The 17,883-nt window shown below is 39.5% G+C and overlaps 1 protein-coding gene across 1 annotated transcript in view; it reads right to left on the reverse strand.

Annotated features, from left to right (window-relative positions):
- The window catches only part of HTR4 (5-hydroxytryptamine receptor 4), a 170,729-nt gene that overhangs the window by 6,598 nt on the left and 146,248 nt on the right, over positions 1 to 17,883 (reverse strand). The window lies entirely within an intron of this gene.

The raw sequence follows: 17,883 nt of genomic DNA on the forward strand, positions 1-17,883 counted from the left end.
CACAAAAAAATGAGTTGCACAAAGCAATATTTTTTAAGGTGTTTTTCATGTGATAAAAAAAAGAAGAATGACTGGGTACAACTAGCTGATAAAAACTAATAGAACTGTTTATAGACAGTGAGCATATAAACTTGTACTGAGTTATTAGTAAGTTCAATGGCTCAAAAGGTGACAGTCTAGGCCAATTTGTTCATTTGTCTTTAGAGCACTATCAACCAGAACAGAATAGTGATGCTGGAAGATCCAGTATTTCCCAAATATGCAGTGCTTTCCACAGGTGATATGCCAAACAAAGAGGCATAGCATTAAACAACCTGAATTGTAGAAAGGAGATTCAATACTTCTTTTACTCATTCTGCTTATTTTAAAGAGAAATACTCAGTTTGGCCCCAGTCTGGCTTTAACAAGTCTCTAGCACCTAATAAAATGGAGAGTAGACTTTTGCTCAGAGCTTTTGGCAAGCAATATTATTAAATATTAATACTAATAAAAATTTATTCAAATAACAATAATTTGTTTTGTTTTCACTGTATTTGTTTTTTAAATCATCTTCTGTATGTGATTTTGCATTTAAGGTCATGACAGAGTTTCCAATTTCCAGAGATCAAATTGCCAACATCCTCTGGATCATCAAAAAAGCAAGAGAGTTCCAGAAAAACATCTATTTCTGCTTTATTGACTATGCCAAAGCCTTTGACTGTGTGGATCACAATAAACTGTGGAAAATTCTGAAAGAGATGGGAATACCAGACCACCTGACCTGCCTCTTGAGAAATCTGTATGCAGGTCAGGAAGCAACAGTTAGAACTGGACATGGAACAACAGACTGGTTCCAGATAGGAAAAGGAGTACATCAAGGCTGTATATTGTCACCCTGCTTATTTAACTTATATGCAGAGTACATCATGAGAAATGCTGGGCTGGAAGAAGCACAAGCTGGAATCAAGATTGCTGGGAGAAATATCAATAACCTCAGATATGTAGATGATACCACCCTTATGGCACAAAGTGAAGAAGAACTAAAAAGCCTCTTGATGAAAGTGAAAGAGGAGAGTGAAAAAGTTGGCTTAAAGCTCAACGTTCAGAAAACTAAGATCACGGCATCTGGTCCCATCACTTCATGGCAAATAGATGGGGAAACAGTGGAAACAGTGTCAGACTTTATTTTTTTGGGCTCCAGAATCACTGCTGATGGTGACTGCAGCCATGAAATTAAAAGACGCTTACTCCTTGGAAGGAAAGTTATGACCAACCTAGACAGCATATTAAAAAGCAGAGACATTACTTTGTCAAAAAAGGTCCGTCTAGTCAAGGCTATGGTTTTTCCAGTAGTCATGTATGGATGTGAGTTGGAATGTGAAGAAAGCTGAGCACCGAAGAATTGATGCTTTTGCACTGTGGTGTTGGAGAAGACTCTTGAGAGTCCCTTGGACTGCAAGGAGATCCAAACAGTCCATCCTAAAGGAGACCAGCCCTGGGTGTTCATTGGTAGGACCGATGTTGAAGCTGAAACTCCAATATTTTGGCCACCTGATGCGAAGAACTGACTCATTTGAAAAGACCCTGATGCTGGGAAAGATTGAGGGCACGAGGAGAAGGGGATAACAGAGGATGAGAGGGTTGGATGGCATCACCGACTCAATGGACATGAGTTTGGGTAAACTCTGGGAGTTGGCGCTGGGAGGCCTGGCGTGCTGCGGTTCATGGGGTCGCAAAGAGTCGGACAGGACTGAGTGACTGAACTGAACTGAACTGAGAGTTTCCTTTACAAATAGATTTATTCAAATTTCAAAAAATATATTTAAAGATAGATAGAAAATAGCATGGGAACAATGCTGATATGAGTAAAAATTGTGAAAATAGCAGGCAAATGACAAAAAAAACCCCACCCCTACCAGACAAATGTGAAAACCTAATTGCAGAGACTAGTGTTTTGACAAGGACATAAAGCAATGCATCCTCAGGGTGGAAACTCTGGGATCTTAGGCCAGCACTCTTCTTATTAGTTTGTGCTGCTTGCAGAAAGGATCCCAGTTAGCTGAATTTGCAGTTTGGAACACCTAACCTTGTAGCTCTGGACAAAACATATTCTAAGGGGTTCTTTAATTCCATCACCAGTGTCAGACATGTCCATGTTTCAACATGCCAAAGTGTAAGATCAAATCAGTACACACGGCTTATTCTAATCCCAATGCACCTCTGTTTATCCATATGCACATATAATTAAAGTCAAACCAAGTTGCTTGTGAGACTTTTTTCCATTGCCTACCATAGTTCTTGAAAGACAAATAAAAGACTAGAATCTTTCGGGGATCAGACTGTCTGCCTGCTTCTTCTGCTAAACTATTTTGATATGAAAGAACTTAAAAATCTGCAGGAGAAAAATGTCTTAAAGGTATGGATCCATGATAAAATCAGCCAGTATTAAGTGAATGTTTATCATGTGTCAGTGATTGTGCTAGGCTAATCACGGATTATCTCATGTAATTTTTACAACAATCCTACAACAGAGCTTTTTTTACAGTATCTAGTTGAACAGAATGAGGCCTAGCAACTTGCCCAAGTCAAACATCTAGGGAGAGGTGGAGCCGCAGTCTGAACCAGGCAAATTCAACAGCAGCATGGCTAAACGTGCACCTTCACTCATTAAGTACCCTTGACTCTTAGACATTGCAGGTAGGAAATGCCCTGTTTTCTAGAAGCTGCCCACGTGAGCAGAGAGTATTTTAAATACATAGAGGTATTTAAGATCCCACAGGATAAGCAAATTCTCCAAGAAAAAAGAGAAGCAGGTGGTGTGAGGGCCCAGAGGAGGAAGTGATTATCTCAAAGATTGGGGGAGTAGGGATCAGGAAAGTTTAGAGCTCATGTTGGAACCATGCCTCAAGGAATGAGTAGGCTTGTGCCAGGTAAGAAAGTGATAAAGAGCATTTGAGGCAGCAGAAGTAATTCAGAGGCTGGAGAATTCACTGTTTACCTAAAGAAAACTGATCAATCTTGCATGCTTATTGCATAGGGAGTTAGGTCAGGGGAGAGTTGGGGGAAATGAGTTGGAAAACTAGATTGGGTCAGGCAAGAAGGACTTTACATGCCCTTCACTATCTGCCCACTGCAAATCACACTATATTGCTCAAGGTTATTCTATTATAGCTCAATCCAGTTGGCATTTATGGTTTAAAATCCCACATGGCTGAATGGCCTTAACATCCTCTTAAATGATACATGTGAAATAGCTTCTCTCTCTATGGGGATACTATACAAATAGTCCCAAAAGAAAACCAGAGGCAAAAAATTTATAATTTGCAACCCTGCCAATGTCTTGCCTTGGGTAATAGTAAGTTACCCCTCACTGGGAGGAGAGACAGACAACTACCTACCAGATAAGTTATAGAAGAGATCACTGCATTGATTGGGATATTCGACCAGATTGCTTCTGAAGCCCAGCCCATGTCTAAGAACCAAATGTTCTGCATTATTTCAGGAGTTTTCAATTAAATAGCAAGGAGCATAGCTTAGTGGTTAACAGCAAGAGTCTGAAATCAGATGAATATCTGTTAAAACCCTGGCCCACCACTTGCCAGCTATAGGATAGTAGCCAAGTAATTTAACCTCTCAGAGTCTCAATTGTCCCATCAGTAAGATGGGGATAATAATACCTGCTCCATGGGTTATATTAAGAATTCCATGATATGACATATGTAATGCACTTAGCTCAATCCTTGGCAAATAAAACCAACACTCAGTAAATGGCCGATGCTAAGATAATGATAATAAAGATGGTGATGTCTGGACCAGGAACCAAAGTATTCATAGGCAACTAGTTGGTATACACGACAGTCATACACACACACACACACACACGCACACACACACACCTTCCCCCATAGTCCAAAACTCAAAGCAGGCAATATCAATTCACAAATAGAAGAAAAATTCCATTATAACAGCCAGCAAAGGAAATAAAAGTCTGAGAAGAATAAAAGGAACATGAGTAGGCACTAAATATGTTTGTTTGTCAGGTTTATCAAAATACAGATTCACCCATTTCTTAGAGAATAAAAACCTCTCCAAGAATAATTCTAATTGTGAAATGTTTCGAAGAATCTTGTAAAATATGAGGATGAGAAAATAATTTGGAAATCATCTTGTGGAAAGCAGGTTCTTGGATCTTTGGTTGAACATAACCTGGAGCACACTCAGATGTTTGTTTACATAACCAGAGCCGTCCACCGCGTTTCTTCACCTAAGGGTTAGGGGTGATTTCCCAGTACTTCTTGGAGGACAGAAGCTAGAACTTTCTGTCTCACTCCCTTCCCCACAGTTTCCCTTTCCTTGCAGTTGAAGTAATTTTCCTTCTCCTTCTGAATTTCTTGCTCAGGAACTATCCTATACCTTATGAAAAGGATATTATGGTGATGTTGACCCCAAACCATTTCCCCTCAGAACCAGTTCTGACAACGAACCAGTGTTTCAGAAATAGTAGCCTTGTCTTCCCAACTTAGAGTTCCTGCTTTTTTCGCCTACTAAGATGATGATTATGAGAACACAATTCATCAATAACTTACTTATTCCAGGCTCCGTCTGTATAATATCTCACATCAGCCTCATAATAATGTTATGAGGCAAGAATCATCTTCACCCCTACTTTTGCATAGAAAGAAACGGGGGCACCAACAGGTCAAGGAACTTGCCTAGGATCACGCAGCTTCAAAGTGGCAGGACCTGAATTCAGACTAAGGCTTATCAAATGCCAAGTCCTATTCTTTTAGCCATAATACCAAACTGCTTCACTAGTGTTCTGATTTCCTCTGGATTGGGATCCTGCCTTATTACTTTCAGACCAGTGAAGTCCTAACAGTCTTAAGTGTCCACATGTGAAAAAGGAAGAACATGAAAACCAGGATGAGGGGATGTTTCTTGAATCTCAATCCTTCTCCTTAAAAATCTTTATCAGCAATTCCTTTCATATCAAAGCCTCAAACAATAGAAATTCATCTTGATGGGTGGATATGACAACTTTTTTCTCAGACAGAATCTCAGGCATAAAATCAGCTGCTTACCATTGAGCATCTACAGAGGCTGGGAATGGATTCCTTCCTTGCACGCATGCATGCTCAGTTGCTTCAGTTGTGTCCGACTGCGTGCGACCCTATGGACTCCTACTCCCCGTCAGGCTCCTCTGTCCATGGGATTCTCCAGGCAAGAATACTGGAGTGGGTTGCCATGCCCTTCTCCAGGGAATTTTCCCAACCCAGGGACTGAACCTGCATCTCTTCCATTGTAGACGGATTCTTTACCGCTGAGCCACCAGGGAAGTCTGGATTCCTTCCTCAGATGCATCTAAATTTCCTACCAGCCAGAAGAATCATGAAAGAAAAGAGAACTGACAGCATCACCTCTGGCACATCTCTTCCCACAAATAACCTTTCCAGAAGGTCTCCAGCTTCAACCAAACAAAACACTATGCGGGCTGAAGTGGGTTTTGCTCTCTCTTGTGTTTAACTGCACTGTGGGAGGATTTGGTGGATCTGTAACTCACACAATCACAAATGAAGGGTCTGAGAACATCTCCTTCGACCTCCCACCCCTTCTGTGGCCAAGCTGACTAACGATCAATCAATGCTTCCAGTGACTGGTGATCATCCAATTTTATCCTTCTACTTTATTAGGAAAATCTTAGTAAGCAGATCTGTTCCATTTTGTGTTGAAATATGTATCCTTAAAACTTCAATCCTTTATAACTACCTCTTTTCTTTGCTGTTGCTGTTTAGTTGCTAAGTTGTGTCCAACTCGTTATGATCCCACGGACTGTAGCCTGCCAGGCTCCTCTGTCCATGGATTTCCCAATCAAGAATACTGGAGTGGGTTGCCATTTCTTTCTCCAGTGGATCTTCCCAACCCAGGGACTGAACCCACATCTCCTGCATTGGGAGATGGATTCTTCACCACTGAACTACCAGGGAAGCCCACCTCTTTCCCTTGGGATCCTGCAAAACAAATTGGTTCCCTCTTCCCAAAACAGCCCTCATATATATTAAAAACAACACTTATGACCTGAATCATCTTTGGGCCCTAAGCTCATCATTCCCCATTCCTTACATTGTTCTTCACATGGCATGAATATTGCAAAAAAAAAAAAAAAATCATGGTGTTTATCTTCTCCTGGAGACACTCTTGTTTGTGGACACCCAGAATAAGATGAAGCTTTACCACTGCTATGGACCAGGGCCAGTGTCACTACTTAGAGGGCTAAGCACACATTTCCACGGTGGTATGGTTTTCTAGTGGGTCTCTTAGTGTACTTTGGAAGCGATTCCTTCCTGAACAGCTGCTCTGACTAAATCGGGAAGGCTGTGTCTCTGCCAAGTACACGCTGTAAGGGAACAAGCTTGTAGAGCCTGCCTCATAGAAAGGGCTTATCTGCAAGCTTACTGCCGGCACTCTAACCACAGACATTCAGAGCCCTTCCTCTCACAAACACCTGCCTTGTACAGGGGTTTCCACTCCCTTGTCCTGTCTTGGGAGTGGGTGTGGATTAAGAGGAGTCAAATGATGCAGGGGCTGCACTGTAGTAGGCAGATAACAGCACACACAACTCCTGGCTCCTGCTATCCCCTGGCAGAGGTAAAGAGTTTCTTTGTTGCAAAGTCCAGAGGATTAGTTTGAAGCAGGGTTTCTCAACCTCAGATTTATTTTGAAATTTGGGACCAGACAATTCTTGGGAGGAGTGGGATGTCCCATGCATTCTTGGATGTTTAGTAGCATCTCTTGCCTCTATCTACTGGCTGCCAGTAGCACCCACTAGTTTTTTTTTTTTTTTTTCTTTTTTTGGTCATACCGTGCAGCATGTGGAACTTCCCGACCAGAGATAGAACCCATGTCCCCTGCAGTCAAAGCACAGAGTCTTAACCACTGGACTGCCACAGAAGTCCAACACCCACCAGTTGTGAAAACCAAAAATGCCTTCAGACATTGCTGAATGTCCCCTGTCAAACAAAACTGCCCCTATTTGAGAATTGCCAGTTTAAATCCAAACTATCTCAGTAGTTTAAGACATGGTGTTAGTTGCTCAGTTGTGCCTGACTCTTTGCAACCCCATGGACTGTAGCCTCTGTACATGGAATTCTCTGGGAAAGAATATTGGGGTAGGTAAGCCATTCCATTCTCCAGGGCATCTTCCTGACCCAGGGATCAAACCTGGGTCTCCTGCATTGCGGGCAGATTCTTTACTGTCTGAGCCACCAGGGAAGCCCCTTAAGACATGGAGCTAGACCTAAACTTGAAGCATTATCTACTTCTACTTTCTCATTTTATTGGTGCAGAGAGAAATGATAGCAATCAGTAAGAAATTAGAAGACAGGCTTCGCTTGTTCCAGTATACTAATGGTTCTCAATCCTGCTATATACATTAGAGCTCCTGAAACATATGCATTTCTGGTCCCTAATCAGATCAGTTAAAATAGAGTCTCTACATGTGGAAGTCAGGAGCTCCCAGTGACTCCAGTGTGCAGCCAGGGTCAAGGGTCAGAGACTCACATCGCACTGCCTCTGTTCTTGCCTCCAATAAACCACCTTGAGCACCTCTGGAGTTGGGTGTGGTTTGGGGTTTGCCCTGCAGAGTGACATGCACAGTGGGGCACCAATCTCAGAGGCCTGGTACATGGGACCCTAATACCCTAGAAACAAGAGCACTTGCAGGGCAAAAGGGATAAAACAAATACACTTAGTGTATAACCAATTTGTTCAACAAGCTAGCATGTTTTGTGCTGGATCAAAGAAATGCCTACAGGAAATTTAAAAGCCAGAAGTCATATTCAAAATAACAGTCCCAACTGTTCAGCACAGGGCATGATGTGCTCAGGAAACAAGTCTTGTCTCATGTTGTTTAAACAATTATTTATAAACAGTGTGATTAATTTCATTTCATTCATTTCTGGCTGTTCTCCTAACAGAGGAAGCTCAGCTTTCCTTGTTTAAGCAGTGTTTATAACATAGAGATTTCTATTGACTCATTCGTCAAGAAACGCTTATCAGGAAGCTGAGAAAATAACTGGATAAGTTGTTTGTTTTAACCAAGACATGAGCAACGTTATATCTACAATTATAATAACAATAGTTATGGCAGCTTCCATTCATGGAGCACTTTTCTATGTAACAGGAGCTGGGGCTCAGCTCTGCACATGTGTTCTCATATTTAATCTTAACAAAAGTCCTATGAGATGGGTTCTAATATTATCCCTGTTTTACAGGCGAGAAAATAGAAGCCTAAAGATGTTTGGCCACATTGGTAAAGATTATATAGATGGTAAATGACAGATCTGAGACAGGACTGACAGCCAGGTGTGACATACTCCAGCCCCTACAGCTATTATGCCACACTGGGTCGAATGCCTATTTGGTTACAAACCAAAGCTGACCTTACTCTGAGTCAGAGACAGGAACTTTTCCTTAACAATATGTCTCAGTGGAAGGGAATATGTTTAAGTCTCAGCACTTTAGCCCTCCAGAAGTGGGCATTCTGGAGGGCAGCTTAAGCCACTTGATTACCAAAGTTTTGCAGGTACACTCTGCAAACAGCATTAACTTTTCTAACCCTGAATATTTTATGAGGCAAGTGGAGCTCTTGTGATGTTATTCTCACTGTGTTCTAGTGTGATATCAACAAGAACCATGTTTTGTGAGAGCTGCCTCAGGTAGGGATGGGACAAAACTGAGGACAGGGCTGGCTTCATGGCTGTGTGATCAGAGCAGTCACACAGGAACTCAGAGCTTGCTGTACTGTGCTGCTTGTCCTCATCTTGGAATTCGCAATAACTTTATATTTGAACTTGCGAACACTGAGGGACAATGAGGCATGCACGTGAGCAGAGACGACATGCACAATGTGCATGCATGCCGTATGTTGTTCCTTGCTGCCTATCACATTAGCGATGCCCCGTGAGCATAGAATTCTGGTAGACCCACCAAACATACGGAGTTTAGTCAGACTCAAAGCAAGCACAATGTGAACACATAATTTATATGAAGTATTTTCCATTCTTCCATTGTCTTTCTGTCAGCAGCTTCTTTAACATGCTTACCTTGTGTTTGCTGAGTCTCGCTGAATTTCCACAGAACATGCTGCTGCTGCTGCTGCTGCTAAGTCGCTTCAGTCGTGTCCGACTCTGTGCGACCCCATAGACGGCAGCCCACCAGGCTCCCCCATCCCTGGGATTCTCCAGGCAAGAACACTGGAGTGGGTTGCCATTTCCTTCTCCAATGCACAAAAGTGAAAAGTGAAAGTGAAGTCGCTCAGTCGTGTCTGACTCTTAGCGACCCCATGGATTGCAGCCTACCAGGCTCTTCCATCCATGGGATTTTCCAGGCAAGAGTACTGGAGTGGGGTGCCATTGCCTTCTCCGCCACAGAACATGGGTCCACTACAGTTCTGCACCCATGTTTCCTAACAACACATCTACCAACACCAGCGGATGACTGGTTGCCCTGAGAGTACATGTTTTCCATCTGAACCAGAACTTGCCAGATGCAAAAAAGAGGCAGTGATTGTCTAAGAAAAAGAAACCATCAAGGAACTCTACCATGTCTTTTTCACAGTGTTGCTCTCCTGTATTAGCCAAGCATTTATGTTTAAAGTACTGACATAGAAAGAAAGGATATGATAGAGCAAGTCATGGTTCTTTTCTCTGCAGTCCTTCTTTAGTCCTCAGTAAGCTGAGGGGAGAATGTTAGTAGAATGTGTATGCATCAAGAAGTAAAATAAAAATAATTGCATTAGTTTTATGTACTGCCTGGTAAAAATAAAATACATAAGCATGTCTGAATTTCAAAATACAATTTGTGTAATTTTGGTTTTCCACATACAAGTTAAACGCTCTTATTTTTGCATTTAACACTGCCATTGCATAGCATAAAAATAGATGGTAAATTTTCTGCTAATAATTTAAAAATGCATTTTGTTTTTCTATTAGAGAACAGGTAAGTAGCAAATAAAATACATATGACAAATTAAGAGAAAGACTGAGGAGGAAAGAAAATGGCTTTCCATTTTAACACTTTAAACAGAAATTTGTTCCTGCTCTTTGAACCAGAAGCCCCACATTTTCATTTTTCATTGGGGCTACAAATTATGTAGCCAGCTCTGGAGGTGATTGAGGAAGAGAAGACGAGGTCATTCTCATCCATCCTTTACTGTCCAAGCTATCAGGAAAGCCCCTCTCATCCATCTTTGACTTACCCAGAGTAAGTCTGCATTGGCTCAAAACAATGAGGTAAATGTTGAATCCAATTGTAGCCTCCAAAGTTCAAGGTAAAGGCCAAAAAAAAAAAAAAGGGCTTTTAAATGCCAAACAGCTTTCCAACATCAGCAGAAACCTCTAGGGATCTAAAGTAAATCAAACCTAAATTATTTCCTCATCTGTGGGTAATCTTCCAATCTACTAAATGAAAACCTTTATTTAAATACAGAATTCTGATGGGATGAAACTAAAGGTTGGCAAGTGGCTTCACCGTGAAAAAAGCATCTATTCCAGTTAAGAGTTAACAAAAAAAATTTCTTTTTGTGGTGAAAATTTATTTGAGTACACAGTCCTGGTAAATGATAGGGTCTAGGTAGGGTCTGATAAGGGCATCCATCTATTCATTAGAGAAATGTATTAACTGAACGATGAGCTACACCCTGCAAAAACTTTTGGGAATAAAATGGACATTATCCACCCTCAGGGACTGACACTCTGGGTGCAGATAATAAAGAAGTAAACGAAACATGAATATAATTAAAAATTCTGATAACAGGAGGCAATAAGGAACCTGAAGAACTTTTTTCTCCTACTGTTATTTGGGGAACCTCATTCTCTTTCTTACTTTCACTTTTTCCTATTTTCACATTTCTCTTTATTGATTCTACATATAAATCTGAATATACTAATCTTGTGCATGGAAATATCAAAGACTATACAGTCCATCCATTAGAATCATTTTATTTATCATTAAGCTCTAGTGGATAATAAGAGTTAATAGTATGAGGAAAAATATACATTGTTTCCTTCCAGAGAGAAGGATCAAATTGCTTTGGAGCAGTTTTGTCCGTTGGGACTTCTTATGATAAATGAGATAGTCTTCGTTTGCACTATCTAACCTTGCTATATGTAACCACTGAGCTCTTGGAATGTGGCTACTAGACAGGGCAGGTCTAGAGACCTCCAGGTCAATGGAAAGGCTTCATCAAAGAGATTGAGGGTAGAGAACAGAAGAAGATAGCCAAGTCAGATAGGTAAGAAGTTCTTTGCGAAGTGCTGCAGGAATGTTCAGCCTTCTTAGGAATTCGGTGAGTGACTTTAATCTGAGCAAGATCTACTCTTGCAGAATGTCAGGGACGATACTGAAGCGTGGCAAGAGTGGAGAAACCCACCCCCGAAGCTAAACTTTCCATGCAAATCCTGCTTGTGTTCCCTGACTTATAAATAGTCTGCTCTTGTAATTATCTCCCCCATGAGGACAAAGCAAATTAGCAAAGCAATTTGAGTTAGCAAAGCAATTTCACATACATTATCTTGTTTGATTTTCACAGTGAGGTAGTGAGTTAGGCAAGAAAGGAATTATTTACCCAAGAAGCCCAAACTGGAATTCTCAGTGGATTTCAGGTAGAGAAAGATCTCTGTTCTGAAGTTATTGTTAGCACCCCAATTCCCTACTCTGCCAGGGATCATCTGAACTAATCAACATAAAGAGAAGAGAAGCTAGACCAAGGGAGAAGAAACAGAAGCTCTCCTTCATTCCCTTGTCAAATCACACGATGTTCCAGGCACTTTACTAGCCTCAGAGAACACAGTAGTGAACAAGATTGGCAAAATCCTTGGGATTTATGCAATGCACAAAGAACTCCAGAATCAAATCCCTCTATAATCCCACATCAAATCAACATGGCTTATTCCTATCATCTGTCACCCCTGTGACTATGCATGGTCACAGTCTATGGGTCCACACTACGCCTCCCAAGTGTGGAGCATCACTTGACTTAAAGAATGACTGAGCTGAGGCAAGCTTCCAAAGGAATATTCTCCCATATTTTACTGGTTAATATCAGATAAAATTATCACGTTTCTTCCTTTTGTCATTTGAATTTTGTATACACAATGTTGACCAGCAGAGGTGAAAAGGCATCCTTGTCTTTTTCCTGACTTGAGTAGGAAAGCACCCAATGTTTTCTCATTAGGTTATTTCTTCCTTCCTCTGCCATTATATTTGACGTGAGTTTCCTAGAGTGGCAAAAGTGACTTCTATAAGACTAAGAGAGATATTTGCAGATGGGGAAAACCTAGCTATAGAATCAGGTTAAAGATGTGACAAGGAGGGAGAAGCTGACTCCAAATTCACTAACAATCAATTTATACACAGGATGAACCTGTTAGAATCCATCGCTCACATGCTACTAGCATTATGCCTCTTTCTTATATATGTGTGCATACAAGTTAAAACTGCCCCAAGAAACATTCATATGATATAATTCATGTTTGGAAACCATTTTTTTTTTAAAGACTGTGTAACCTACATATCTGGACAAACTATTTCATCAGTTAACCAAATGGTATCTTCACTTCTATTTTGATTGTGGGCCGGATATTCCCAAAGAAGACAATTATCCAACAGAAAACAACCAAACACAACTGCAGACTATTCTGCTAGTATGAGCACATTAGTCAGTACAAGCTGAGTGAACAAAGTTCTCTAAAAATGTATTATTTCACTGGCTACCCAACTGCTTGTTTAATAATAAAATGTCATGTAAGTCAAAGGGCTGTGAAGACAGGACCAAGTATGGGAAATCTACTATTCTAAACCACTGAGGCCAGATTGGCTTGTTTTTAATTCAACCTGGAAAAGTAAAATTCCATTTTTTCAAAAATATTTTAAGAGGACAAAAGGTCAGAGTCTCAGAGTGCTGCCATTAACTGGCTCTCCTCAGTATAAGTCTTGGATTGTAGACTAAGTCCTCTACATTGAGAGTCTCAGGGAAGATTTTTTAAAAAGTAACTTTCAGTTTTGAGCGTGTGAATCTTTCATAAACCTGAAGATAATCATGAAGATATTTCATCAGCAAAAATGTACTGATCATTCGGTTATATACTATTTTGTAGACACTGTGTGAGGGGATAAATGGTAGACAGAGAAGAGAAAGCCATGGTTTCTACCCTCAAGGAAAAATTGGCCTTATAGGGGTTAAATAAGGAATTCCATAATCTCAATCAGTACCAATGGGAGAAAGAGTACTGTAAACAGGTCACTGCCATTCAGAGGAAGCAGAGAAGAACAAACGATCCAATTGAAAAAACACAAAAAGGGTGTTTTCTATAGAAGAGGTTCATATCTATCCTGAGATGAGTTTCTATTAAGTTGATTATTTCTTTGAATAGTCAATGTGTGCCCAGGCAAGAAGTCAATATGAGATTACAAAGAATAGACTTATCTGATCTAACCTTAGTTCCTTTTTAGAAAAGAGATGGAAAAAATGCCTGGATTTGAACAAATCTTCACAGTTTGTAGACAAGATAGAGGAATATGAGCATGATGGCAGAGTTGACAGACTGATAAATATCTCACCTAATTTATCCAAAAAGTCAAGATGAACATGAGAAGTGGTAACCCTATTCCTGACTCTAGGTGAGCTGGACAAGACTGAACTCTGGAGTCAGGAAGACTAGGATCTGGATTCCTGCTTCCAGCTTCATCATTTACTATTACTTGTGTGAGTTTGGGCCAGTTACTTATCCTCTCTAAACCTTGGTTTACTCATCATTAAAATGACAATAATTATAACACCAAATTCTTTGGGTATTGTGAAAAGTAAATGCAACAATGATTTCAAAGTTCTTAAATACAGTAACTGTTACACTTTTCTGGAATTATGTTAGGCATCATGATCATAATCGTTATTATTATTGATATGGAAGGCGGTCTCTGGTGGGCTGCCCCATACTTTGTCAATAGATGCCTTGGAAGAGGAAACTGAAGGCACACTTATCAAGTTCCAATTTTGACACACACAGCTATAAATTTGTTCAGGCATCATCCTACATTTCTGTGGTTTATATTTTGCTTGCATGGTTAAATTTTGTACTTATTTAGATTTAACTCCATGTTTCCAACATTGGCTGATTGGTTTTCTTTTCTAAAACCTTTAAGTCTGCCTTCTAACATGTTAGCTCTCCCTCAGGGCCATTTATTAATATGGTAGATGATAGCTCTACTTATGGAGACAGGGAAGACTCAGGAAATTTGTGGTTGGGGTGTGAGAAATAGAAGAATTCTATTTTGGATGCATGAAATTTGATTTTCCAAAGAAACATATAAATGGGGTTGTCAATGAAGCAAATTGGATCTTGTGGTCTGGAGTTCAAAGGGCAGCTATGACCTGGAGATATAAATTAAAGAGAGGGCTGACAGCATGATGATTGCATTTAAAGCTATGGATGCTTAAATCACATAAAGTGAGAACGTAGTTTGAGGAGAATATTAGGAACCAAGTGCTGAAGAACTCCAACATTTAGAGGCCAGATAGAGAAGGAAGAACTTGTTAAGGATTCTCAGAAGGTATTGCTAGTGAGTTAAGAGGAAAATCAGACAAATATGGTGTTTAAGAAAATTAATTTAGGAAATTTTTCAAGAAAAAAGCTGAGTCAATTGCAAGAGGTCAAATAAGAAGAGTTTTTTCAATATTCGAAACTTCTGTAAGACAAAAGCTAACCCAAGTTCAAAATCAAGCAGAAGATGGGAGCATGTTTTTGCAAATTATCTAACAAAGGATTAATATTTAGAATATAAAAAAGAACATCCAGAAATTAATCAGAAAAATAGAACATAGTTTTCAGACAAAGTACCAAATATAGGAAGGTGCAGTCAATAACTAATTTTAAAAGGGCCAATCTATCAAATCATCTGGGAAATGCAAATAAAATGAAAGAGCATATTTCAAAGTAGTATATTAATAAAAGATGCATAATATCCAGTGAGGGGAAGGAGTAGCAGATACTCTCACAGCCTGCTGATGAAAATGCAAAGTACTATGGTGCTCTGGGAGGTCAGTTTTATGGTAAGCACAACGTTCTTAAATGCACATAATTGTCAATAGTGCAATTTCAACTTTTGGTAGTTATCTGAAAGGAGTACTGGCACATGCACAAAGAAATGTGTTTCAGGGCATTTAAAAAAGTACAGTTTGTAATAGCAAAAGATTGGAGACACCTACATATCCATTAATGGGAAATATTAAATAAAATGTAATGTATTTTTAGTACAGAAGATTATGTAACAGTTAAAAAGAATGAGTTAGATCTATATGTCTGAGTGGGATGATTTCTAAACTGCATTGTTAAAGAACATTCATGTCAATGTATGGCAAAAACCACTACAATATTGTAAAGTAATTAGCCCCCAACTAAAATAAAAAAAAAAAAAAAAAAGAATAAAAAGCAAGGTCCAGAAAAGAACAAACAGAATGGCTCCATTTATGTAAAATGAAGGGAGAAAAATCTGTGCATCTGTATGTTTTTATGAATGTTTGTAAATGCATTGAAAAGATTATAGACTAGTGGTAATTGTTGTCTAGGGGCTGGGTTAGTAGGATAAAAGCTGACTTTACTTTTCATTGCTATAGGTTTTATATTTCATTCATTCATCTGAATTTGTTGATGTCCTACTTGTGGGGTTTTTAAGAAAAACACACATTTTTCTTAGATTGAGTTAAAATAGTCAATCTGGAGAATTAATTTTATGATTTGTTAAATTATCCTTCAAGCAGCATATTGTGCATTTGTTATGTTGCAGGAAATAAGACAGGCAGGGTTCCTGTCCTTGCAAGGCTTACACTCTAGTGGATTCAAGTTTCACATAGTTTTCTCTTCTCTGTATAAGCTATCTCCAGTCTTACAAGACTCTTCTCCTCCACAGTGAAATAACTGATACCAATTTCCTGTATTTTTCATGGCCTCAGGAAGAAATAAACGTAAGGAACAAAGTGTGAAGAATATACACATAAGCCATCTCTAAACTGCTCTCTCTGCTTAACAATCATGCTGCAGATTTCCAAAAGCAGGAGGGATAAAATAATACAGTATTAGTAAAATAGGTTTCCTGGGCTGCCCTAGAAACCCTAAACTCTATGACTGTTACTGTGGGGAAAAGGCACCAGTTCTAAACAACTGTCTTAGTAAAGGCACTGCTAGAGCAGACTCTCTAAGTAGTAGGCGACTAAGAACTAAGCTTAAATAACTCAAAGCTCTCTGGCACCCACACAGAAGTTCTTATACACAAGCTTCACTTTACTGTAAGATCCTTTCTGTGACACTCATGAAGGCACAATAATTATTGAGATTCCTTAAAAAACTGTAAATAGAACTGCCATATGACCCAGCAATCCCACTGCTGGGCATACACACTGAGGAAACTAGAATTGAAAGAGACATGTGTACCCCAATGTTCATCGCAGCACTGTTTATAATAGTCAGGGCGTGGAAGCAACCTAGATGTCCATCAGCAGATGAATGGGAAAGAAACCTGCAGTACAAATATACAATGGAATATTACTCAGCCATTAAAAAGAGTACATTAGAATCAGTTTTAATGAGGTGGGTGAAACTGGAGCCTATTATACAGAGTGAAGTAAGCCAGAAAGAAAAACACCAATACAGTATACTAACACATATATATGGAATTTAGAAAGATGGTAACGATAACCCTATATGCGAGACAGTAAAAGAGACACAGATGCATAGAACAGTCTTTTGGAGTCTGTGGGAGAAAATGAGAGTGGGATGATCTGAGAGAATAGCATTGAAACATGTATATTATCATATGTGAAACAGATCGCCAGTCCAGGTTCGACGCATGAGACAGGGTGCTCGGGGCTGGTGCACTGGGTTGACCCAGAGGTATGGGATGGGGAGGGAGGTGGGACGGGGGTTCAGGAAGGGGAATACATGTAAACTCATGGCTGATTCATGTCACTGTATGGCAAAAACCACTACAATATTGTAAAGTAATTAGCCTCCAATTAAAATAAATAAATTAAAAAAAAAAAAAAAAGAATGCCAGCCTATAGGAGTATCCTTTGAGGCCTTTCCACCAGCTGGAATCTCAACATCACACTAGGATTTAACTACAAGTCTGTTCACACTGGTAGCAGAAAATTGAATTTATGTTTCTGAGAAATTTCTGAAGCAAAGTATTGATATTTCATAGAAATTCCTTTGTTTTCTTCTTTTGTTATACATGCAAATGAAAAGTCCCCAATTTTCAGCTACCAAAACAGCTAAATACTGTCATCATCAGAAAAATTAAATGCTTGTCTCAGAGAAGGAACTGCTCTGTGGAAATTCCTGTGCATCTCAGGACAAAGGAAAAAAATGTTGTTGATGATTCATCTTTGCTAAAGGATAAATGTACTTATCATACATAAGAACTGTAAGACAGGGTAGCAAGAAAATTATCAGAGTTTGGAAAGAGGCATCATGCCTAGTCACTGAAATTCAACTCCAAGTTTTCTCCTACCTCCATCAACCTATGTGACCTGGGGTAAATCACCTGACTTTTCCACACTCTTTCATATTCCAATGCCTTCCTCATGCTGTTCATTCTATCTGGAATGCTTTCTTTGACATTTCCTCCAAGTCTAAAATTCTTATAAAATGCTGTTCTGTGAAGTTTTCCCTCATTCTCTTAACCAAATCAGCTTCTTTCCTACTCATATCACCAGTCTACATTGTCCATACTTCCATTATATCATTTATCACATGGCATTACTATTGCACATTTATCACTTTGTTTATTTTATTTTAGCTTATCATGTTATTTTATGGCCATCTTATGGTATCAGGTTATATGCTATTAGTT

The sequence above is a fragment of the Giraffa tippelskirchi genome, chromosome 6 (genome assembly GCF_054371585.1).
Source record: "Giraffa tippelskirchi isolate mGirTip1 chromosome 6, T2T-mGirTip1v1.2.pri, whole genome shotgun sequence".
Taxonomy (NCBI): domain Eukaryota; kingdom Metazoa; phylum Chordata; class Mammalia; order Artiodactyla; family Giraffidae; genus Giraffa; species Giraffa tippelskirchi.